Below are 25,004 nucleotides of genomic sequence, written 5' to 3'. Positions count from 1 at the left end.
ATCGCTGGATCCCAGAATTACCTGCAGGGCCGGTTCTGTCATGAAGCAAGGTGAAACACTTGCATCAGGAGCAGAGATTGCAGGGGCGGCATGTTTGTACTGTGAGCAAGGTGAAGAGGTCATCGTTGGGGAAAAGCAGCTTGTTGTGCTGTGTGAGGAGTCTGACAGTGAGTGAGGAGGGGGGAGGCTGGAGAGCAGCAGTGTTTCATTTGAATTAAATCAAGAGTAAATTGTCGGGTGCTGTGCTCAGGTGCTACGCAGTGTACTATACGCGCTGAGAAGCCCTGCCTCGCTGCAACTCCGAGATGAAGAATGAGATTACTGCAACCACATAAAGAAGCGCACCTAGGTATTTGTAATAACCTAAATCTCCACTTTTAGAGTTGAGGAAAGTTTCTCATACTTTTATTCTGCTATTTAATTAAATTGAACCTAAACTGAGCAGAAAATGGAGTTTTCCTTTTTAAACAATGCCAGTTGCCTGACTCTCCTGGTGATCCTGTGTCTCTAATACTTTTACCCTCAACAAGCATGCAGATCAAGTGCTCTGACTGAAGTCAGACTGGATTAGCTGCATGTTTCAGGTGTGTGATTCAGCCACTACTGCAGCCAAAGTGAGCAGCAGGACTGCCAGGCAACTGGTATTGTTTAAAAGGAAACATCCAGTTTAGGTGCAGTTTAAAGGGAAGGGCCGAGCTATTAAAAAAAATGAAATCTGCTTACCCGGGGCTTCCTTCAGCCCCAAGCAGCTGATCTGTCCCACACTGCAGCTCCACTCTCAGCCGTTGTCTCCCGGTGCTGAGGACGACCACTGTGCTTGAGCAAGCGTTTCTGTCAATCAAGTCCACGTGGCTGGAGTGTACTGCGCAGGTGCAGTAGTTGTGCGCCTGCGCAGTACACTCCGGACTACATGGATTTGATTGACAGCGGCGCTCACGAAGGCGCAGTAGAGGATGGCCTGGCGAGGCGCCGTCGGGTCCAAGAGCCAGCGGCAGAGAGTGAAGCTGCAGCGTGGGACAGATCAGCTGCATATCAGCTGCTTGGGGCTGGAGGAAGCCCCGGGTAAGTAGATTTTATTTTTTATTCCAGCTCGGATGTGTCCTTTAAGGGAACATGAAGCGAACCTAGGGTAAAAAAAGCAAATACTCACCTAAAAGAGGCATCCTACAGAGCTGCCCACAGTGTCCTCCACTGCTGCTGGTCGGAACCTCTTCTTGCACAAGCCTGGCTGCACTGCATCCTCGCAAGCACGGCCGCACCTGCGCAGAAGCATGTAGCCGCTCCTGCACGAGCTGCTCCGGATTTCTGTGCAGGCGTGATTGTGCTTGCGTGGGTGCAGTGCTGCAGCGCTCGTGCAAGAAGTCCAGAGGCTTCCTTATCTTAGGTAAGTATATGACTTTTGACCCAAGGTACACTTTAAAAAAAACCTGTAACAAAAAAAAACGCCGGGGGATACTTGCCTCAGGAGGTGTGTTATTTTTTGTGATCTGACGTTTTTAAAATGTATGTTTTCTTTTTATGTGTGTTTTTTTTTTTTTTTTTTTTTTTTGCATAGCTTAATTTTCATAGGTGCAACTTTAACGAGATTAGACATCAAATATCCCAAAAGATATAAGTCAACACAATTATCAATTTAACAGTCCTCAGGGGCATTGCATTGGCAGAATCAGACAGGATAACATCATAGTGCTTTTCCTTGTCTAATCTCTGCACAGTTTTCCACAATGTCTTCTGGCAGAAGTTACTCTCCTATCAAAGTTTTCTAAATATTCTTCAAATGTCTCCATCCTTTGCATTCACCTTCAGACTACGACCCTTTGCTCAGTACACATTTTCTCCTTCATCTGTAATGCTTTCTTTCCTGCGACTATGTCTTATCTCATCCTGCACCTCTCGGATATCACACCTTTTCCCCATCGCAATAACCCAAATAGTCAGATTAAAATAGAGATAAGAAGGTAAGTAAAAAAATAATAATAATACTGTAGTAATATTTTCCCAAGGAGGAAAGACCGCAGGAGCAAAATAGGAGCCAAAAACAGATTTTTAACTCTCTCTCTCTGTATGTATATATATATATATATATATATATATATATATATATATATATATATATATATATATATATATACATACTCTCTGTTCAACCTCTCATAGTCACAATCAATGAAGATAACACCCCAATAACCTCAACTCCTAAAGCTCGCTGTCTGGGGGTAATTCTGGACTCTGAGCTCTCTTATACACCATATATATATATATATATATATATATATATATATATATATATATACAGTGGTGTGAAAAACTATTTGCCCCTTTCCTGATTTCTTATTCTTTTGCATGTTTGTCACACTTAAATGTTTCTGCTCATCAAAAACCGTTAACTATTATTCAAAGATAACATAATTGAACACAAAATGCAGTTTTAAATGATGGTTTTTATTATTTAGTGAGAAAAAAAACTCTACATGGGAAAAAAAATCTACATGGCCCTGTGTGAAAAAGTGATTGCCCCCCTTGTTAAAAAATAACTTAACTGTGGTTTATCACACCTGAGTTCAATTTCTGTAGTCACCCCCAGGCCTGATTACTGCCACACCTGTTTCAATCAAGAAATCACTTACACAGGAGCTATCTGACACCGAGAAGTAGACCAAAAGCACCTCAAAAGCTAGACATCATGCCAAGATCCAAAGAAATTCAGGAACAAATGAGAACAAAAGTACTGTAATTGAGATCTATCGTCTGGTAAAGGTTATAAAGCCATTTCTAAAGCTTTGGGACTCCAGCGAACCACAGTGAGAGCCATTATCCACAAATGGCAAAAACATGGAACAGTGATGAACCTTCCCAGGAGTGGCCGGCCGACCAAAATGACCCCAAGAGCGCAGAGAAAACTCATCCGAGAGGCCACAAAAGACCCCAGGAAAACATCGAAAGAACTGTAGGCCTCACTTGCCTCAATTAAGGTCAGTGTTCACAACTCCACCATAAGAAAGAGACTGGGCAAAAACGGCCTGCATGGCAGATATCCAAAGCGCAAACCACTTTTAAGCAAAAAGAACATTAAGGCTCGTCTCAATTTTGCTAAAAAAAAATCTCAATGATTGCCAAGACTTTTGGGAAAATACCTTGTGGACCGACGAGACAAAAGTTGAACTTTTTGGAAGGTGCATGTCCCGTTACATCTGGTGTAGAAGTAACACAGCATTTCAGCAAAAGAACATCATACCAACAGTAAAATATAGTGGTGGTAGTGTGATGGTCTGGGGTTGTTTTGCTGCTTCAGGACCTGGAAGGCTTGCTGTGATAGATGGAACCATGAACTCTACTGTCTACCAAAAAATCCTGAAGGAGAATGTCCGGCCATCTGTTCGTCAACTCAAGCTGAAGCGATCTTGGGTGCTGCAGCAGGACAATGACCCAAAACACACCAGCAGATCCACCTCTGAATGGCTGAAGAAAAACAAAATGAAGACTTTGGAGTGGCCTAGTCAAAGTCCTGACCTGAATCCTATTGAGATGTTGTGGCATGACCTTAAAAAGGTGGTTCATGCTAGAAAACCCTCAAATAAAGCTGAATTACAACAATTCTGCAAAGATGAGTGGGCCAAAATTCCTCCAGAGCACTGTAAAAGACTCATTGCAGGTTATCGCAAACACTTGATTGCAGTTATTGCTGGTAAGGGTGGCCCAACCAGTTATTAGATTCAGGGGGCAATTTCTTTTTCACACAGGGCCATGTAGGTTTTGAGTTTTTTTTCTCACTAAATAATAAAAACCATCATTTAAAACTGCATTTTGTGTTCAATTATGTTATCTTTGACTAATAGTTAACGGTTTTTGATGAGCAGAAACATTAAAGTGTGACAAACATGCAAAAGAATAAGTAATCAGGAAGGGAGTAAATAGTTTTTCACACCACTGTATACTGTATATAACCATCAATAGTACAGTAAACTTATCCCAGAAATGTCTTACTTTTGTTGCAATACAGAAACACGGAATATAACCAGAATGTCAATATAATTAAAAAATACTTGCCTGTACTCCATACAGATCCCAAACTATATGCCGTTCTTGTAGATGGCTGTGGTTTTTCTTCTCGACGTGCCCCTACTTTAGGAACTAGCCTATCACCTAGTCTGTTTGTGTGCGGTGAAAAGCGCACTCCTACCTGGTTTTTGCATAAAGGGTCATACAGATGTGGCTATAATACCTGTCGTTATTGTAACGTTCACAAACAGACACAGGAGATTTCTTCCTCCTCTCAACAGACCACACACGACATTAAACAATACATTTATTGCAATACCAGCAATGTAGTATATCTTATTACTTGCGCTATCTGTAATATACAATATGTTGGCTGTACTACCGGACCATTGCGCCAAAGGATTGCGGAACATTATAATGGCGCTGGTAGATTTTTAAGCAACAGGTCCTATATTACACATGTCTCTAGTGTACACATTCAGGGGATATGGCTGCTTTCCAGTTCCAAGGGTTAGAAAGGTCTCACATCCTGTAAGGGGTGGTGATCTAGAACCTTGTTAAAACGAGAGGCCCTCTGGATTTGGAAACTAGGGACACATTTGCCTTTGGGATTAAATTCAAAACTAGATCTTAGCATGTTTTATTTTTCATAGGATGCTGATTCATTATATATGGCTATACATGTATGGGCATGAGTACTACAGACAATATTGTCATTTATGAGATGGAATGGCACATACATGTTCTGTGGGATGCATTAGCACTTTATGTGTATGTGTATGTGTTATGTACATATAAGATATTCATCTTTTAGTACTGTTTTCATGATACATGTCAATACACTTTTGAAGTGGTGCAATAGTCTATGGGCTTGATTCACAAAGCGGTGCTAACTGTTAGCACGCCTGTGAAAACCCCCTTAGCATGTCTAAACCAGCTTTTCACGCGCAAAACGTTATGCGCGTAAAACTTTACGCGCGCACTGCACAGAGTGCAGGGCGCTCCGCGCGAAGTGACCATTAAAGCCTATGGGACTTAGCGCGCACATAGGACTTTGCGTGCGTAAAACTTTGCGCGCAAAACTTTGCGCGCGATCTGATTGAGAAATCCGGTGCTAACCTACTTAGCACCCTGGTTAACACGTCTAAAGACTTTACACGTGCTAAGTAGGTTAGCACTGCTTTGTGAATCAAGCCCTATGTGTTTTATATATGTATTGTATTAAAGTAGTTCACACTATTTTAAATGTATGTGTATATCCCTTTAAGAACTAGGGTGACACCCATGGGTGTGTTCACCCATCTATATAAACTGTGTATTACTCACAGATGTTAGCTATGATTAAAGAGCCAGCTTTGCTCCGATACGCGTGAGCTTTGTATGTATACCATGACATTGGATTGAAGAAATAAAAGACTTTTGTATTTCACCTGAACTACTGGTGCAGCGGAAAACTCTTTGTTCATCTTTGATATACAGAAACACGAGTGGTGTCCATATTAAGATAACTATGACAAAAACGAGTATAAAAGATTTGGTAAGTCTCTGCTTACCCTAATAACTTTTATTCACCACAAAAATTTACAATGCATTTCACAGCCTAGGCGCTCAGAAACTCTGCAGGATAACGCTGTCTGCACTGTTTACTGACCTGATGAAGCCTCTATTGGTTGTGAAACGCGTTGTCAATTTTTTGGGCAAATAAGAGTCTGGATCTAGTTTGTAGTGGATTATTAAGGTAAGCAGAGCTATATGTTTTTTTTTTCCCCTTTTGGTGATTCTTGTAAGGGCCAAGAATTAAATGGACAGCACTTAAATGACAAGTGCATTGGCCATCGTTTAATGTCGGAAAAACGTCCGTGTAAACTGGCCCTAATTTTGGCTGAATAAGTCCCAATGTTTGGGTTCATTCAGAAGATAATCCTCCTTCACCCCACCGTTCCAGTGCTGGGACCCCCAAACAGAGCTAGTTGTCAAATATGTTCTTGTGGCCGCACTCCCGTCCATGTGTGTAGCCACACTCTGGTGCACTACTAGCCCAATCTTACACCTCAACTGCCACCACTATTTGTAGTCGGGGAAGTTTCCGAGGGCAACAGTAAATGTGGGTGTTAGGGATGGTCAGAAATGGCGATTTCCAATTCTACGGAAACTCTGATTTCCGTCAATGCCAATTACCGATTCTGCGGATTTTCAATTTCCAAATTCTGAAGGGTCTTTTTTTTAGGTTATTTTTTTAATTCTCTGATTGGTCCACTGCTTCCGAGCTCTGGGATTGGGCTGAAATGACCGAGTTGCGCTAATGTGGTATTTCCAGAAATTTGATTTCTGTTTTCCGATTTCCGAGGGGTCATTTTTAATGGTAATTTTTTGCATACTCTAATTGGCCAAATACTTTCGAATTGACTCTGCATTCTCTGATTGGTCCGATGCTTCCGAGTTCTGTGATTGGGCTGAAATTAGCGAGTTGTGCTAATGCAGTATTTCCATAGAAATCTCTGATCAGAAATGTTAAATTGTAATTTCCGCAGAATCTGAATGAGCATCCCTATTGGGGTCCCGCTAAAAAACGGTGACTCCAAATAGCGGGCACTGCAGGTGCCTGATGTATGGACACCTTAACTTCCCACCGCTGATATTTGGAGTTTGAAGGTTGATGGATCAATAGAAGTAGTCTAGAGTAAAATTCCAGTTGTAAATAATTCTTTTATGAAATTTTTTGCACTGTGTTGTTCATATTAAGTTTTTCTTTACCTTAAGGCTACTTTCCCACCAAGATGTTGCGTTTTAGGGGAGGTTATGGTCGCATAACGTGCCCCTAACGCAACACATGGTGGTGTTGAAGTTGGACGTCAGATTGAGCTGCGTTATGCAGCTCTCAAAGCAGCCGCTCCAGGTTAGTGATAGGAAGTCCGGATCTTTTTAAGGATTCGGATCATTTGAATCGGATTATTGAAAAGATCCGGATCTTTGAACCGAATCATTTGAATCATTTTACTAGGGAAGCAGACTGGGTGAAATGACTAGAAGGACAGGACTTTCCCTGCACTGTACATTCTGTATGTTCTTGTTTCTTCCAGACAGACATCCACTGTGAACCGAATCTTTCATTGTGATGATCCGATGATTCGACTCACAAAAAAGATCTGGATCAAATGAACAATTCGTTCATGATCCGGACAACACTACAGTCCCACCACGAGTCATTACAATGCAGTGAATATTAATTAGCCATGTGGCTGGCCAGAGGAGGAGGGATGACCTCCTCCTCCAGCATTACTGAGCATGTGCAAACAGTCTAACGCTGCTTAGCCCAGTATAACGTACAGCATGCAGCACTTTGTTTAAACGTGCTGCGTTATTATGTGATGCAACGTGTGCACTGCGAACAGCACATTGATTTTACAGTGCTGTGAGTTAGGCTGCGTTACTGGCTGCTGTAACGTGGGACTTTAACGTCCCACTGTGAATCCAGCCTTAACCCATAAAAACAATATACAGCTCAGTATTACTCTGTCTCTCTTTTCTGATAAACTACTATTTTAACGCATTTTTATACCTGGGAAAAGGTTTGTCGGGAGGAAATTAAAACTGTACATGCATCAGAAATTGGCCATCTTTTCATATTTACTCAAATCTCATGAGTTCTTCAAAGGAGAAGGTTTTGCTCTTTGATAATGAAAAGTACCCTCTTTATAAAATGCTACAAAATGCCTCTTGTGGGATATTATAATCATTCTGCAGATCAAAAGGTAACAATGTACTTGTCCCATATATGCTATCTGCTCCCAAAGAACAAGGCTCTGACTGTCCTTCCCTAGTTTAGCCATTTGCAGTGGTTAGACCATCCATTCGGACAGTAATTACATAAATTAGTTTACCGTGAACTTTTCTGGAGTAAATTTATATTTTTTATTTTATAAATTACTGTATCTTTATACCACAAATTTTTGTAGTAAAGGCAGATAGCGGGTAACAAATCCCCATCTCCGACGTTCTCTGTATTCTGGCAATGCAGAGAATTTGGGTAAATGGCATTTACCACATTTTTTTTACTAGTTTTTTTTACTAGTTTCACATATTAAAAGTTACTGTAACTAGTGATGGTTTATGGCGACGTCTGAATTGCAATGTGCGTCAGGCCAAGAGGAATAGGGTCGAGGCAGAGGCGAGAGAGGCTCCAGCCTCAGGGCGCACTGTAGGAGGGGGCGCACAACTCCCTCAGCTATCATTCCCCTATTGTGTATGAAACAGAGAGAAATAAGAAAAGGGAATACATGGCAGTGACTGCAAGCCAGATAACTAGATATTAAGGTGTTGTGGGCCCTGTGGCGCCTCTTAGTCTAATAGCAATCAGTGTGTGACGGCTGGGGTGGGAGGGATGGGGGGGCGTACTTTGGTGTCTCAGCCTTGGGTGCTGGAGGACCTTGTCCCAGCTCTGAAGAGGAAGGCACATTGCAGAGAGGATGATGACACCTGTAGTGGCACCAGCAGGAGCACTGTAGAGACCCGACGGGGAAGAGGTAAGCCCCGTCACTGCAGGGTGGCAGAGCCAGGAGAGCATAGGAGTGGGGCTGTGATGGAGGAGTAGAAAGGAATAAGTCCAGGCCCCTCCTCCCAGCAATACTGGGGGCTGCTCCTCTATAGTTACGCCAGTGTAAATGGGTTTTTTATACAAGGTGATATCACTACCCAAATTTGGCGATTCAAATGCATTTCCTCCAGGTTTAGATTAACGCAACTCCAAGTCGAGTCCAGTTTGCATTAATTTGGCCAGCAAGTCAGAAAAAAATAGCATCTTATTGACCATTTGTAGTCCAGATAATCCAACATATCTGAAGAGGAACACCAGTGAAAATAATGTAATAAAAAAAGTGCGTAATTTTTACAATAATTATGTATAAATGATTGTCAGTTTTTGCCCGCTGTAAAATCTTTCCTCTCCCTGATTTACATTCTGACATTTATCACATGGTGCGATTTTTACTGCTGGCAGGTGACATCAGTGGAAGGAGATGCTGCTTGCTTTTTTGGCAGTTGGAAGCTGTTATTTCCCACAATGCAACAAGGCTCCCACAGTGTGATATCAGTACATCAGTGCTGTGAGGCGCTGACATCACACTGTGGGAGGGGTTTCACCACATAATCAGCCATACAGAGCCCCCTGATGATCCGTTTGAGAAAAGGAATAGATTTCACATGGGAAATGTGGTATCAGCTACTGATTGGGATGAAGTTCAATTCTTGGTTACAGACAGTTTCTCTTTAAAGGGGCATTATAGCGAAAAAATTTAAAATTTAACATATGCGCAAAGATAGACAAATAAGAAGTAAAGAGTAAAATGAGCCATAAATTACTTTTCTCCTATGTTGCTGTCACTTACAGTAGGTAGTAGAAATATGACAGAAGTGACAGGTTTTGGACTAGTCCATCTCTTCATAGGGGATTCTCAGCAAGGCTTTTATTATTTATAAAGTTATTCCCTAATAAGGATTTAAACAGTGATGCTGGCCAGCCTCCCTGCTCGCTACACAGTATTTTGGCAGTTGGACGGAGCAACTGCCATTCACTAAGTGCTTTTGAAAATGAATAAATCTCTGAGAATCCCCCCATGAAGAGATGGACTTGTCCAAAACCTGTTGCTTCTGTCAGATTTCTACTACCTACTGTAAGTGACAGCATCATAGGAGAAAAGTAATTTATGGCTCATTTAACTCGGGAAAAAATGTACTTCTTATTTGTTTGTTTGCACATATTTTCAAATTTACAATTTTTCCACCATTGTGCCCCTGTAAGGCTAGCATGAAAGTCCAGGTGAGCTCGTCCAAGAACCTTTGTGCATCTTGACTTAATTTTATTGGTTCATGTTTTGTTTAGGCTATCATATATATATTGAGTCTATTCACCTTCTTTTTGTTGCCTCTGGCCTGTCCAAACATTAAAAATCCAGCATGGCCTCTATGTTTAATGGACGGCAGAATTTGCCCAAGCCTGTCCGCCAGACACCTGCTAAATATTTTATCACCTGAATTTAGAAGCGCACTTGGTCGATACCTTGAACATTCTGTACTATTTTTTCCTAGCTTCGGAACAACTGTAATATAGGAATGTGTTAGAGCATCAGGGAATTACTCACCTGTGAGAAATCCATTCAACAGATTCACCATATTAGGCAAGAGAACATCACTATAGGTTTTCTAGTACAAATAAGTCAGATCAACAGGCCATTTGGGAGCAACTTTAAGAGACTCTGTAACTTTAAAAAGTGCCCATGGGAGGTACTTAACTCAGGAGGCGGAATCCTCTGGATCCTAACGAGGCTTCCTCCGTCCTACTCCATCCCACGGTGGTCTCGTTGTGCCCCTCATAAGCCACAGCTGACAATTTGTCATGCTGTGGGCGGCATAGCAGCGCTTGCAATATTTACCTTCCCCGGCTTCAGTGCAGGCGCAGTAGCGGCTCTCGGTTCGGGATTAGGTGGAAACAGCAGATCTCAGTCAGGTCCGCTCTACTGCACAGGCGCAAGTCACCTGCACAGCAGTAGAGCAGACCCAAGTGGGGTTGGTTATTTCCTCCTGATTCTGAGCCGAGAGCTGCTACTGCACCCGCACAGGAGCCGCGGAAGGTCAATATTTACATGGCCGCTGTTCGGAGCGGCCAAGCGAGACCACCGTGGGATGGAGGAGGATGGGGGAAGCCTCAATAGGATCCAGAGGCTTCCACCTCCTGAGGTAAGTACCCCCAGGGGCACTTTTTACAGTTACAGATTCTCTTTAATCACCTCCTCAGTCTTTTCTCCTCTAATTAAATGATTTTAACTCGCACATTGCATTTTTTTTTAGGTGAGCATACCACGCCACTCAAGAAATTTTTGTATTTGTGTCACTGGTGGGCAGACAGGTTCACAAAACCTGCGTTCACATTCAGAATGTAACTTAGATGTGCAAACCCATGTGTCTCATGGGGTACCCATGCATACCTCCCAACTTTTTAAGATGAGAAAGAGGGACACTTAGGCCACACCCCTGACACACCCCTGATCACGCCCCCGTCACATCCCTAGTCACGCATATCATAAAGATTTTGTAAGAAAAATATGTTGTTTTATAACTCAAAACACACTGGTCCTTTCTATCCTGGTTCATTTTCCTTCATATTAACATACTCAAATTAGTAATATATCAATTTAAAGGATGGGAATGAAGTTTAGAGTCAATTAAACATATTTTTAATTGAGATATATATATATATATATATATATATATATATATATATATATATATATATATATATATACATAGAAAGAGGGACAAAGTCCTGAAAGAGGGACAAATGAGGAGGAAAGTGGGACAGTAGGACAGGGCTCCCTAAGAGGGACTGTCCCTCCAAAAGAGGGACAGTTGGGAGCTATGCCCATGCCAGACTGCACCCCATGATGCTTGGACCATTTCAGCCAGAACTTCTCTTTACCTGTCCTTGGCTAGCGTATCCATTCACTCATCTTGCAGAGTAGCCGGGTTACTGTCACACAGGGCTGAAGAAGCGTAGAGGCCTAGAAAAGTGGTGTGAAGAAGAGCAGCTCTCTGATCCTAAACACAGGCAGGTTCTAAGTAGGCTGGTTATTACTATATGTACACAGGTTTTCATTCATCGTGTCACATGTCAGTTCAGGTAAACTGAAAGGACACCCGAGGTGAAGATAAACTACCTGTCCTTGGCTAGCGTATCCATTCACTCATCTTGCAGAGTAGCCGGGTTACTGTCACACAGGGCTGAAGAAGCGTAGAGGCCTAGAAAAGTGGTGTGAAGAAGAGCAGCTCTCTGATCCTAAACACAGGCAGGTTCTAAGTAGGCTGGTTATTACTATATGTACACAGGTTTTCATTCATCGTGTCACATGTCAGTTCAGGTAAACTGAAAGGACACCCGAGGTGAAGATAAACTAATGAAATAAACAATTGTATCTATCCTCCTTCTCCTCAAAATGACTTTTTAAGATATCCCACCGTTTTATTTTATATTTAAATCTACTTTTTAAGTTTTTACTGTTTTATTGTTTTTGCTCAATGCCACATTCATTGCAGTATGCCAGAGCTAAAATCTATGAACTATTCACCCTTCTTATCTCTTTCCTGCTCTCAGAAGCCATTTTCTGCTAGGAAAGTGTTTTATGGTTGTAATTTCTTATCAATGAGGGTCACACTGTAGTCTGATCTAGTCCTGACTCAGACAGGAACCGCCACTTACATACCTGATGTTTAACTCTTTCAGGCAAAGAAAGAAAAAAAGGAACACAGCAGTTATTTGTGTGCTAGGCACTGTACATACACATGTCTATCTCATCATGTCACATGTCATCTCGGGTATCCTTTAACGTAAAGCTGTAATAAAGAAAACGTCTCCTGGGGGGTACTTACCTTGGGAGGGGGAAGCCTAGTTAGGATGCAGAGGCCTCTGCCTCCCAAGGTTAGTACCCCCCAGGAGACGTTTTCTTTATTACAGGTTTACGTTAAAGGATACCCGAGGTGATCCTAAGCCTTGGTGATCCAACGTTGGCAGCCCCCAAACAGCACACATGTCAATATTTACCATTTGCGCTCCTGGGCAGACACAGTAGTACCTTTCCAACGGGCTCTGGCAGAAACAGTGGACCCAATCTGGCTTGGCTGTTTCCATCGGAGCCCATCTGAAAGCTGCTACTGCGCCATCGCGCACGGTGGATTTTTCAGGTGCGGCAACGCTGGATCCCTGAGGCTGAAGAGGACAGGGGGAGCTTCATTAGGAACCAGAGGCTTCTCCCTTCCAAGGTAAGTACCCCCCAGGGGCTCTTTTTTTTCTTAAGCCCCATTTACACGATGCAATTTTTTGTACGTTTCGATTACGATTCTATTTACAATCCGATTAAATCCGACATGTCCGATCGGGATTCGATTTAATTTGATTTGCCATTGTTTTGCAATGGCAAATCGAATTGAGTCGAATCGAATCCCGATCGGACATGTCGGATTTAATCGGATCGTAAATAGAATCGTAATCGAATCGTTCAAAGAATCGTATCGTGTAGATTGGGCTTAAGCAGGCCATACACTGGCTCGATTCACGGCCGTTTCGACAGCAGATCCGATCCTGGGATCGGATCTGCTGCCAATCGCTTGCGCTAAACGCACCCGCCGATCCGATTCCCTCCCGAAATCGGATCGGACCGTCGATCGCGCCGTGCGGGAAATTACCCTCGATCGCCCGGCGGTAGGAGCGCGTCGCTTGCGGCGTACGATTCGGGCCCGATCCGAGCATGTATACATTACCTGAAGCTGGCTCCGGGGTCCTCTTCTCCTCGCTGCACCGCATTTCCGCATGTCCCAGTGTACGCTTATACTTCCTGTGTCACTCCGGTGACCAGGAAGTTGAAATAGAGGGCGCTCTATTTGAACTTCCTGGTCACGGAGTAACACAGGAAGCGCCGGGATGGAGCAAGAACAGCGGTGCGGTGCAGTGCGGAGAAGATGCCCGGGAGCCAGCGTCAGGTAATGTATACGGGGGGGGGGGGGGGACAGGCGGCAGGAGCAGCTGAACAGATTGTGATCGGTTTCAGGCTGAAATCGATTCACAATCTGTTTGCAGTAAAGGCAGCCATACGATCCCTATCTGATCAGATTCGATCAGATAGGGATCTGTCAGCTGGTCGATCTAATGGCACATCGACCAGTGTATGGCTGCCTTTAACAGACTCCCTTTAAAATTGAAAATAAGAAGCTAACAGTGTTGAAAAGTTCTGTTTATTACTACCACATAAACAATTACCGTATGTTTGGCGTATAAGACAGCTGGACGTATAAGACGACTCCCCAACTTTTCCAGTAAAAATATAGAGTTTGGGATATTCTCACCGTATAAGACTACCCCTCTTCCAACTCACACCAAATAAAAATTAAAAACAATCATATACTGGTGCTATGTATGAACAGATACTAGTGCTGTACTGTATGTGGTACCCAGTATATAACAGTATATAGGCGATTGGTTGCATTGGTCAACTCTACCTCTCCCTAAGTGGATTGGTTAGCTCTCCTTGTCTCCCTGTTTATCAGAGCGGTATGGAAGAATAGATCGTGCTGTGCCCATAAAACCCGCCTCTTTCACCTGCCTGGCCCACCCTTGTATCCTATTTACCTCCTTCTGTGCCTCTCAGATCTCGCACATGTGCGCCTGCGCCTATTCACTACAGACCTCAGCAGCGAGATCTTAGAGTCGGTAACAGGATAGGGCGTATCACCCGGCATCAATGACACCCGGCGTATAAGACGACCCCTAACTTTTCTGATGATTTTCAAGGGTTAATAAGTAGTCTTATACGCCAGAATATACAGTATAGGTTTATTTTCAGTTCAGGTTTGCTTTAGAGCGTACCTGTGAGGAAAACCATTCTCATTGGCTCACAGCGATCACAGGGTCAGGAACCAATGAAATCAGCTCCTGACCAGCTCACGGAGCTCTGCTGTCATAGCGACAGCAGAGCGAGTGGGCTTCAGCGATGGGAGATCGGCATGAATGGCAAGAGCGACGGGTCTGTGCACAATGGGGCCAGAGACTGCTGGTACACGTATGGTTAAGCTCAGTAGCTGGTTCTGAGAAAAAAAAAAAAAAAAAATTTTATTACATTTTTTTCAGAGCCTTGTATTTGGCTCAAGAATAAAGTTCTCTGTTTGAAGTATCCAATGAAAGGTTGTTTGAAGGGCATGCTGGGAATTCTAGTTCCCTGACGGCTGGATAAACTGAAAAAAAAATAGCTTGTAGATGGTTTTGGAAATAAAAAAAAAAAAGAAAAAAAATGTGTTTCTTTCTGGCTTTAACAAGTTGATCTTTGATTTGGGTACAAGATGTGTGCTTCGCTGCCCTGATAAAAGCGCCCATTGAAGGCTCCAAGCATCATTTCCATCCAATCTCGGCGTTCTCACTGCTAAAAAAAACGGCACGGTGGGGGCTTGGCGTGGCTTCATAGAGATTTCGGCATCCAAGATAAAGGATGAGGGAGGCCTGTGTGAGCTTCCCAGGCCGACGCTTCAGCTGAGCAGCGTGCCAGAGCAGAGCCGCTCCTTTGTGTGGTGACACAGTGACATCGTTGTCTGTGGGTGACATCCAGCACTGTGTAGACATTGTTTCGGGAGTGTTTGTAGTCATGCTTTGACCCGGGTCTTCTGTGATAGCAGGCAGACAACTTCCAGGCTTTCCTGCAGGCTTCTGTCACAAGGATGCTGTTCCCTGACAATGTAAACAGGCCTGTGTGCTCATCATTGTCTGTGATAGAGGTCACTGCCTCAGCTTCAACCAGAATACACTTACTTCCTGCTAGCAGAAAAGATAAAAATCAGTCAAGTCTTCCGAGGCATTCTGCAGGCCGTTCTGAAATTCTGGGACCTTGTTCTCAATGCAAGTGTGTTTCTGGGCAATATAGCGCCCACGGCAAGCACTGAAATTGCGCCCCCTGAACCCCACCCAATACTATATAGGTAGCCAGATGTGCACCCCAGTATTATGTAGATAGAGGTTCCCCAACATTAGGACAGTGGTATCCTTCCCAGTATAGGTAGCCAGAGGTGCCCAGTATAAGTAGCCCCAGGGCCGGTTCTAGACTTTTTGCTGCCTGACAAACTTGTGGGGATGCCCCCCCATCCCGAATTGGAATGATCGCACATCACCCAACAATTTGCACTGCACGTTATAGTTGTGGTGAGCCCCTCAAAAAACATCCTCAGCATAGATAGATAGCCAGTTATAGGTGCCCCCAGTGTTGGTACCTAGGTACAGTTGCCACCAGAATAGGTTAGCCAGGTACAGTTGACCCCACTATAGGTTGGCCAAGCACTCTCTTCACTTCCTGTTTCTGCCTGGTGCTGCCCCCAGACTTCTACCACCTGAGGAAGTCACCTCACTTAGCATCATGAGTGGACCAGGCCTGAGTAGCCGCCCCCCGGGGGAAGGTAGTGAGAGGTGTTCCCAGTCCCATCCTTTCCTTCTATCTCCTCTTAGCATAGGTAGGCCTCTCACTTCCCCATAAGGGCATTGCATTGGTGTCAGTGAGCTCTCCACGACTCACCTTAGATGACCTTAGATAGCCGGTGACCAAGGTGACACATGGGAAATAACCAATGCCGTCACTTCCACATATGAAGTGGTCCATGTCCGTGGTCACTGTGCTCTTTCTTAAAAATTGAAAAATCGATTGATATAATTGTATTGCGTATGGCGACCTTAACCACTTGAGGACCACAGGTTTACACCCCCAAAGTGACAAGGCTACTTTTCACAATTCAGCACTCTGCAGCTTTAACAGTTCACTGCAGGGCCATACAACTTTAAAGAGAACCCGAGGTGTGTTTAAAGAATGTTATCTGCATACAGAGGCTGGATCTGCCTATACAGCCCAGCCTCTGTTGCTATCCCAAACCCCACTAAGGTCCCGCTGCACTCTGAAATCCCTCATAAATCACAGCCGTGCTGTGAGGCTGTGTTTACATCTGTAGTGTCAGTCTCAGCTGCTCCCCCGCCTCCTGCATAGCTCCGGTCCCTGCCCCCGTCCCTTCCCTCCAATCAGCAGGGAGGAAAGGGATGCAGGCGGGGACTGGAGTTCTGCAGGAGGCGGGGAGAGCAGCAGACTGACACTATAGAGATAAACACAGCCAGCTCTGACAAGCTGTTTGTCAGCAGCGTGGCTGCGATTTATGAGGGATTGCAGAGTGCAGGGGGACCTTAGGGGGGTTTGGGATAGCAACAGAGGCTGGGCTGTATAGGCAGATCCAGCCTCTGTATGCAGATAATATTCTTCAAACCCACCTCGGGTTCTCTTTAAACACAAATGAATCTTACATCCTTTTCATGTCACTAGGATGCCTTTCTTTTGGTGGTCTCTGATCGCTGCTGCGATCGTTAATTTTTTATATACAGTGGGTTGCAAAAGTATTCAGCCCCCTTGAAGTTTTCCACATTTTGTCATATTACTGCCACAAAAATGAATCAATTTTATTGGAATTCCACATGAAAGACCAATACAAAGTGGTGTACAGGTGAGAAGTGGAATGAAAATCATACATGATTCCAAACATTTTTTACAAATCAATAACTGCAAAGTGGGGCGTGCGTAATTATTCAGCCCCCTTTGGTCTGAGGGCAGTCAGTTGCCCATAGACATTGCCTGATGAGTGCTAATGACTAAATAGAGTGTACCTGTGTGTAATCTAACGTCAGTACAAATACAGCTGCTCTGTGATGGCCTCAGAAGTTGTCTAAGAGAATATTGGGAGCAACAACACCATGAAGTCCAAAGAACACACAAGACGGGTCAGGAATAAAGTTATTGAGAAATTTAAAGCAAGCTTAGGCTACAAAAAGATTTCCAAAGCCTTGAACATCCCACAGAGCACTATTCAAGCGATCATTCAGAAATGGAAGAAGTATGGCACAACTGTAAACCTACCAAGACATGGCCGTCCACCTAAACTCACAGGCCGAACAAGGAGAGCGCTGATCAGAAATGCAGTCAAGAGGCCCATGGGGACTCTGGATGAGCTGCAGAGATCTACAGCTCAGGTTGGGGAATATGTCCATAAGACAACTATTAGTCATGCACTGCACAACGTTGGCCTTTATGGAAGAGTGGCAAGAAGAAAGCCATTGTTAACAGAAAAGCATAAGAAGTCCCATTTGCAGTTTGCCACAAGCCACGTGGGACACAGCAAACATGTGGAAAAATGTGCTCTGGTCAGATGAGACCAAAATGGAAATTTTTGGCCAAAATGCAAAACGCTATGTGTGGTAGAAAACTAACACTGCAAATCACTCAGAATGCACCATCTCCACTGCCAAATATAGTGGTGGCAGCATCATGCTCTGGGGGTGCATCTCTTCAGCAGGGACAGGGAAGCTAGTCAGAGTTAATGGGAAGATGGATGGAGCCAAATACAGGGCAATCTTGGAAGAAAACCTCTTGGAGTCTGCAAAAGACTTGAGACTGGGGCGGAGGTTCACCTTCCAGCAGGACAATGACCCTAAACATAAAGCCAGGGCAACAATGGAATGCTTTAAAACAAAACATATTCATGTGTTAGAATGACCCAGTCAAAGTCCAGATCTAAATCCAATTGAGAATCTGTGGCAAGATCTGAAAACTGCTGTTCACAAATTCTGTCCATCTAATCTGACTGAGCTGGAGCTGTTTTGCAAAGAAGAATGGGCAAGGATTGTCCTAGATGTGCAAAGCTGGTAGAGACATACCTTAAAAGACTGGCAGATGTAATTGCAGCAAAAGGTGGTTCTACAAAGTGGTGACTCAGGGGGCTGAATAATTACGCACACCCCACTTTGCAGTTATTTATTTGTAAAAAATGTTTGGAATCATGTATGGTTTTCGTTCCACTTCTCACGTGTACACCACTTTGTATTGGTCTTTCACGTGGAATTCCAATAAAATTTATTCATGTTTGTGGCAGTAATGTGACAAAATGTGGAAAACTTCCAGGGGGCCGAATACTATTGCAAGCTACTGTACATATATAAAAAAGAGCCTTTTTAAAAAGAAAAAGTGTATAGTTTTCCCTCCCTCCCCCCTTCACCCCCTAAATTGGCCCTAGGCTGTGATCCATGTAACCTCGTTTTGATTGTGAGCAGTTCGGAGGGACAGCTAAGTGTCCCCTGTACAGCGTTGCACTAGATCGCTGCGCTGCCTGTACAGATGTAAACAAAGGGTTTTTCCCCCTTTCTCTTCCTGGACCACCCCGAGTGGAGTTGATTTTGTTGTCTCCACCCAGGGGTGTAACAATAGACCCTGCATAGGATGCAGCTGCAGGGGGGACCAGAAGCCACAGAGGGCCCCGTTGGGAGAGAAGTTTATTTTCCCTGTCCTGAGAGACTGGGGAACTGAAGTAAGACGTATACGGAGGCTGCCATATTTATTTCCTTTTAATCAATACCAGTTGCCTGGCAGCCATGCTGATCCTCTGCCTCTAATACTATTAGCCATAGCCCCTGAACAAGCATGCAGCAGATCAGGTGTTTCTGACTTTAAAGTCAGATCTGACAAGACTAGCTGCATGCTTGTTTCTGGTGTTATTCGGATACTACTGCAGAGAAATAGACAAGCAGGGCTGCCAGGCAACTGGTATGGTATTGATTAAAAGGTAATAAATATGGCACCCTCCGTATACCTCTTACTTCAGTTTCCCTTTAAAACGAAGAGTGCAGAGAGAATGAAAACATATTGCACTATTGGGCTCCTATTGTTTTGTCTCCTGTGTCTTTTTCTCCAGGGTGCCGAGAGACTCCACTACTGCTATACAGTCTATGGGACAGCTGCCAATATAACCTGTTTCCCCCAGGGGCAGGGGAGGGGGGGTAGTAGTCAGGATAGGCAGTCCCTATCCGGTTCATGTCTGTTTCTTTGAGTGTGATTCGCCTGTGAATAACATCTGTGAGATGTGGAATAAGGCGGGAAGCTGTGCGTTCCTGTAATGACACATCAAGCAGCAGGAGTGGTAGAAGATGTGAGATGAGAGGCTGGGAGAGACTGGCTGCTGCTCCTGCCCTGATTGTGTATTCCGGCCAGCGCCAGGCTGGGGAGAGCCTTTCAATAAAGTCTCACATTTCTCTAGATTTGTTTCCGCTCACCTTTCTGTAAATCACAATAATGCTCCATTCCTTTCCAGTCCGGAATATTAAGCAGGAATGGCATGTAAGATATACATACCGGGGATTATTCTACACCTTCGCCTCTATATCACAGAATCTTAAAGGAACACACAGGTGTGCGCCTCCCACAGTCCGGCTTCATCGGGGTTTAAAGAACCACTATTGCAAAAAAATTGTACAATTTAAAATACATGTAAACATATACAAATAAGAAGTATGTTTCTTCCAAAATACAATGAGCCATAAAGTACTTTTCTCCTACCTTGCTGTCACTTTCAGTAGTTAGTGGAAATCTGATGGAACTGACAGGATTTGAACTAGCCCATCTATTCATGGGGGATTCTCAGCAAGGCTTCTATGCTCTCTAAAGACACTCCCTGAAAAGGATTTATACAATGATGCTGACCCCCCCCCCCCCACACACACACACACACACACACACACACACACACACACACACACACACACACACACACACACACACACACACACATGCACATACACACTTGGACTGAGCAACTGCCATTCACTAAGTGTTTTTGTAACTAAACAAAACCCTGAGAATCCTCCATGAGGAGATGGGCTAGTCCAAAACCTGCCGGTTCTGCCAGATTTCTACTACCTACTGTAAGAGACATCAACATAGGAGAAAAGTAATTTATGGCTCATTTTACTCTGGAAGAAATGTACTTCTTATTTGTATGTGTTTACATGTATTTAAAATGTAAATATTTTCACCATCTGGTCCTTTAACCACTTTACCCCCGGCGGTACGAGTTTCTCCGTCCCTTTTTCCATCCTTTCACCCCCAGGGATGGAGAAATCCATACCTTCCGCGCTACCGCCGCTGTCCGCACTCCCGCCGCTTGTGCGCGCGCACCCGCCGCTCGTGCACGCCGCCGCCCGCTTGCCCGGAGATCAATGAACGGAAAAATCCATTCCCGTTCGTTGATCTAAGCCCCCGTAATGATCCGCTGCTTCTATTAGAAACAGCGCGATCATTGTGATTCTCCCAGCCTCCTACTGCTTCCTGTAAGCGTCCTTCCGGACGCTTACAGGTCGCATGTAAACAGACTCACTGTGGCCATCTTGTGGCCAAATAGTAAACTACACCCTAAAGCATTTTACACATACAATTACATTGGATTACACAATAAATTAACTCATTACCTCCCACACTCCCCCAATTTTTTTTTTTTTTTTAATTTAACCACTTCCGGATTCCGGGTGGTTTGGCTGATCTGTGCTGCGGGGGCTCTTCAGCCCGCAGCACAGATCAGAAATCAGGCAGGGCGATCAGACTTCCCCCCTTTTTTCCCCACTAGGGGGATGTCCTGCTGGGGGGGTCTGATCGCCGCCGCGCTGCATTGCCTAGCGGGAGGGGGGCTCCTCAAAGCCCCCTCCGCAGCACTAGTCCTCCCTCTGCCTCCTTCCCTCCCTCTCCCGTCCCCTGTGTGCGGCGCAGGACGGAAAGCCGTCCTGCGCCGGATAGGATAGGCTTTAGCCTATCAGATGCCGGCGATCCCCGGCCAATCAGAGGCCGGGGATCGCCGATCTCCTCTACGGCGCTGCTGCGCAGCAGCGCCGTATATATGAAAACACCGGGGAAGATCTTCCCCGCGTGTTTACATTTACCCTGCGAGCCGCGATCGGCGGCTCTCGGGTGTTCACGGAGACACCCTCCGTGAACTGACATGAAACGGCCGCTCCCATGCAATCCACTTCAGGATTCAGGGGCGTAGTTAAGCGTACGCAGAATCCTGAAGTGGTTAAAAAAAACAAAAACAAAAATACAATAAAAAAAACATAAATAGTTACCTTAGGGACTGAACTTTTTAAATATTTATGTCAAGAGGGTATAATTAGGGATGGACGCAAAACTGAAAAAAATGCACCTTTATTTCCAAATAAAATATTGGCGCCAAACATTGTGATAGGGACATAATTTAAATGGTTTTATAACCGGGACAAATGTGCAAATACATTTCATGGGTTTTAATTACAGTAGCATGCATTATGTAAAAACTATAATGTCCGAAAACTGAAAAATAATATTTTTTTCCCACATTTTTTCCTATTTTCCCATTAAAACACATTTAGAATAAAATAATTCTTGGCATAATGTCCCACCTAAAGAAAGCCTAATTGGTGGCGAAAAAAACAAGATATAGTTCATTTAATTGTGATAAGTAATAATAAAGTTATAGACGAATGAATGGATGGAGCGCTGAAAGGTGAAAATTGCTCTGGTGTTCAAGGGGTAAAACCCCTCAGTGGTGAAGTGGTTAATAGTGTATAGGCTTGTGTTACTCTAGTAAGTGTTACTTAAAGGATAACTCCACAATAATAAAAGAAAATCCTTAAGGTAGCCATACGCTGGTCGATTTGCCATCTGGTCGACCAACAGATAGATCCCTCTCTGATGGAATCTGATCAGAGAGGGATCGTATGGCTGCCTTTACTGCAAACAGATTGTGAATCGATTTCAGCATGAAATCAATTCACCATCTGTGAAGCTGCCGCTGCAGCCCTCCCCCCCCCCCCCCCGCCAGCCATACATTACCTGCTCCGCCAGCGCAAGTCCCCCAGTCTCCGATGTCTTCTTCTCCGCGCTGGGCTCCAGCTGGCTTCACTGAACTTCCTGTCCGGGGAACAGTACAGGGCGCTCTACTGTTTAAACTTCCTGCTGGGACAGGAAGTTCAGTGAAGCCAGTCAGACTCGGAGCCCAGCGCGGAGAAGAAGACAGCGGAGAGAGCGGGGACATGCGCCGGCGGATCAGCTAATGTATTGCAGCTAGCGCCTGTTGTCAGGCATTCGAACGCCGCTAGCGACGCACTCCCGACCCGCCGGCGATCGAGCAAAATATTCTGCATGGACGGATCAACGGGAATCGACGGGACCAATTGATTCCGGACGGAAAACGATCGTTCTGTCAGCATTTGCGCAACGATTTCACAGCAGATTCAATCACAGTGATCAAATCTGCTGTATATGGGCGGGAAAATTGTTCGGTGTATGGGCCCTTTAGAGTTTATAGTGAATACCATTGAATATTGAACAGATTGGCGCAGCATGGTGGTGTAGTGAGTAGCACTCTCGCCTTGCAATGCTGGGTCCCCAGGTATGTATGGGTTTCCTCCGGGCACTCTGGTTTCCTCCCACGTCCCAAAAACATACAGATAGATTAATTGGCTTCCCCTAAATTAGCCTTAGGCTACAATGGACATATGACTAGCGTATGGATTAGATTGTGAGCCCCTCTGAGGGACAGTTAAGTGACAAGACAATATACTCTGTACAGCTCTGCGGAAGATGTTGACACTATATAAATAATAATGACAATAATAACATACAAATAAGTTAATTGTTTCCCCCCAAAACACTGCCTCTGCTGTTAAAGAGTAACTGTCAGGCTGCAAAAGCTAATTTAAACCTCTATTCTCCTGTGTTAAACAGTTTAGAAGGAAGCCAAAAAGGCAATACTGAAGTTAAAAATCTCTCTTACTTTGATGTTTGCTGGACAGCAAGGCTCTGTATTCCCAAGCTCCTAAGGAGGCCAGCAGGCCACATAACAGATACTGCAAAGCATTCTGGGGCTGCTTCTTCTCCCCAGTGCACTCCCTTGGTCCTCCCCTTCATTTCCCTATCCCGCCCTAAAGCTGGCCACTAACGGTCCAATTTCTAGCGAAAAATCGTTCGAGTGATCAGAAATTCTGATCGGATTGGTTGTAAATAATCTCCATTGGTGGACACAATCGATTATGAACGAGTGAAAAAAATGTCGCCCAAATGAATTTTCGGCGAACGAAAATTTGGATTTTCTTGGTGGTCGTGATAGATAGGAAGCAATGATTGGTTAGTTGATGGTGTAGTGAACGTTTTTTCGTCCGATCAGAATTTCTGATCGCTCAAACGATTTTTCGCTAGAAATTGGACCGTTAGTGGCCAGCTTAAGGCTGCTTTCACAGTGGGAAGTTACAGGCTCATGTTACAGCAGCTTGTAACAGCAGCCTAAACTCACAGCACTGAAAAATCAATGTGCTGTTCACAGGGCACATGTTCGGTTAGAGTATACTGTGTGAGTCGCTATTGTTCCTAGCCACATGGCTAATTAATATTCACTACACAGTAGTGTTGTCCAGATCATGAACCATTAGGATCTTCGATCCTGATCTTTTTGTGAGTCGAATCATCAGGAAGCAAGGAGGATTTTATTTATAGATTACAGCTCTGCATTTAATACCATAATGCCATCTCTGCTACACAGCAAGCTCTCCCGGCTACACATAACTGAATCCATCTGCAAATGGATAACCAATTTCCTAACCGATAGGAGACAGCGTGTTAGACTTGGTAAACACATATCAAGCTCTCTGACCGTCAGTACTGGTGCACCCCAGGGCTGTGTGCTTTCCCCACTGCTCTACTCACTGTACACCAATGACTGCATCTCCACAGATCCATCTGTTAAGGTTCTGACGTTGTGTCAACAGTAGTTGGTCTCATACAAAACGGGGATGAGTCTGCATACAGGCATGTGGTGGGACAGATTTCCTCCTGGTGCAGCAGCAACAACTTGGAACTAAATGCTCTCAAAACCATGGAGATGATAATAGACTTTAGGAGAGCTCCCCCCAGCACCTCCCCTTAACCATAAATGGATCCACAATAACCCAGGTAAAGTCATTCAAGTCTCTTGGGTCCACTATCTCACACAACCTAAAATGGGATAACAATACGGCCACTATTGTCAAGAAAGCGCAACAGAGGATGTACCATCTACGGCAGCTGAAAAAGTTTGGCCTACCTCAAAATTTAATGGTGCAGTACTACACTGCAATTATTGAATCCACCATAACATCATCTATGACTGTATGGTTCAGCTCCTGCTCAGCATTAGAAAAGGGGAGGCTGCAGCGCATCATCCGAACAGCGGAAAGGATAATTGGCTGTAGCTTACCTTCCCTGCAGGATCTTTACGCTAGCAGGTGCAGAAAGAGAGCAACCAAAATTGCCTCTGACCCCTCTCACACAGCTCACTCCATCTTCCAGCGCATGCCTTCAGGAGTAAGATTCCGGTCAATCGCTACCAAAACCTCCAGACACATGAACAGCTTTTTTCCTCAAGCGGTAGCCATACTTAATGCTGAACCACGTTAGAGCTGCTAGGACTTGAAAGTAATCAGCACAGAACTGTAAATGAACAATTCTCACATTGCTTACTGCCACTATACTTGCATAATGTCCTTGACTTGTAATATACACACTGTCTGCCCTTGTATTGTTTTTGTTTGTGTTTGTTAAGCAACTGCCAAGACAAATTCA

The sequence above is a fragment of the Hyperolius riggenbachi genome, chromosome 11 (assembly GCF_040937935.1).
Source record: "Hyperolius riggenbachi isolate aHypRig1 chromosome 11, aHypRig1.pri, whole genome shotgun sequence".
In the NCBI taxonomy this organism is placed as follows: Eukaryota; Metazoa; Chordata; class Amphibia; order Anura; family Hyperoliidae; genus Hyperolius; species Hyperolius riggenbachi.
Note: the sequence above shows the minus strand (reverse complement) of the source record.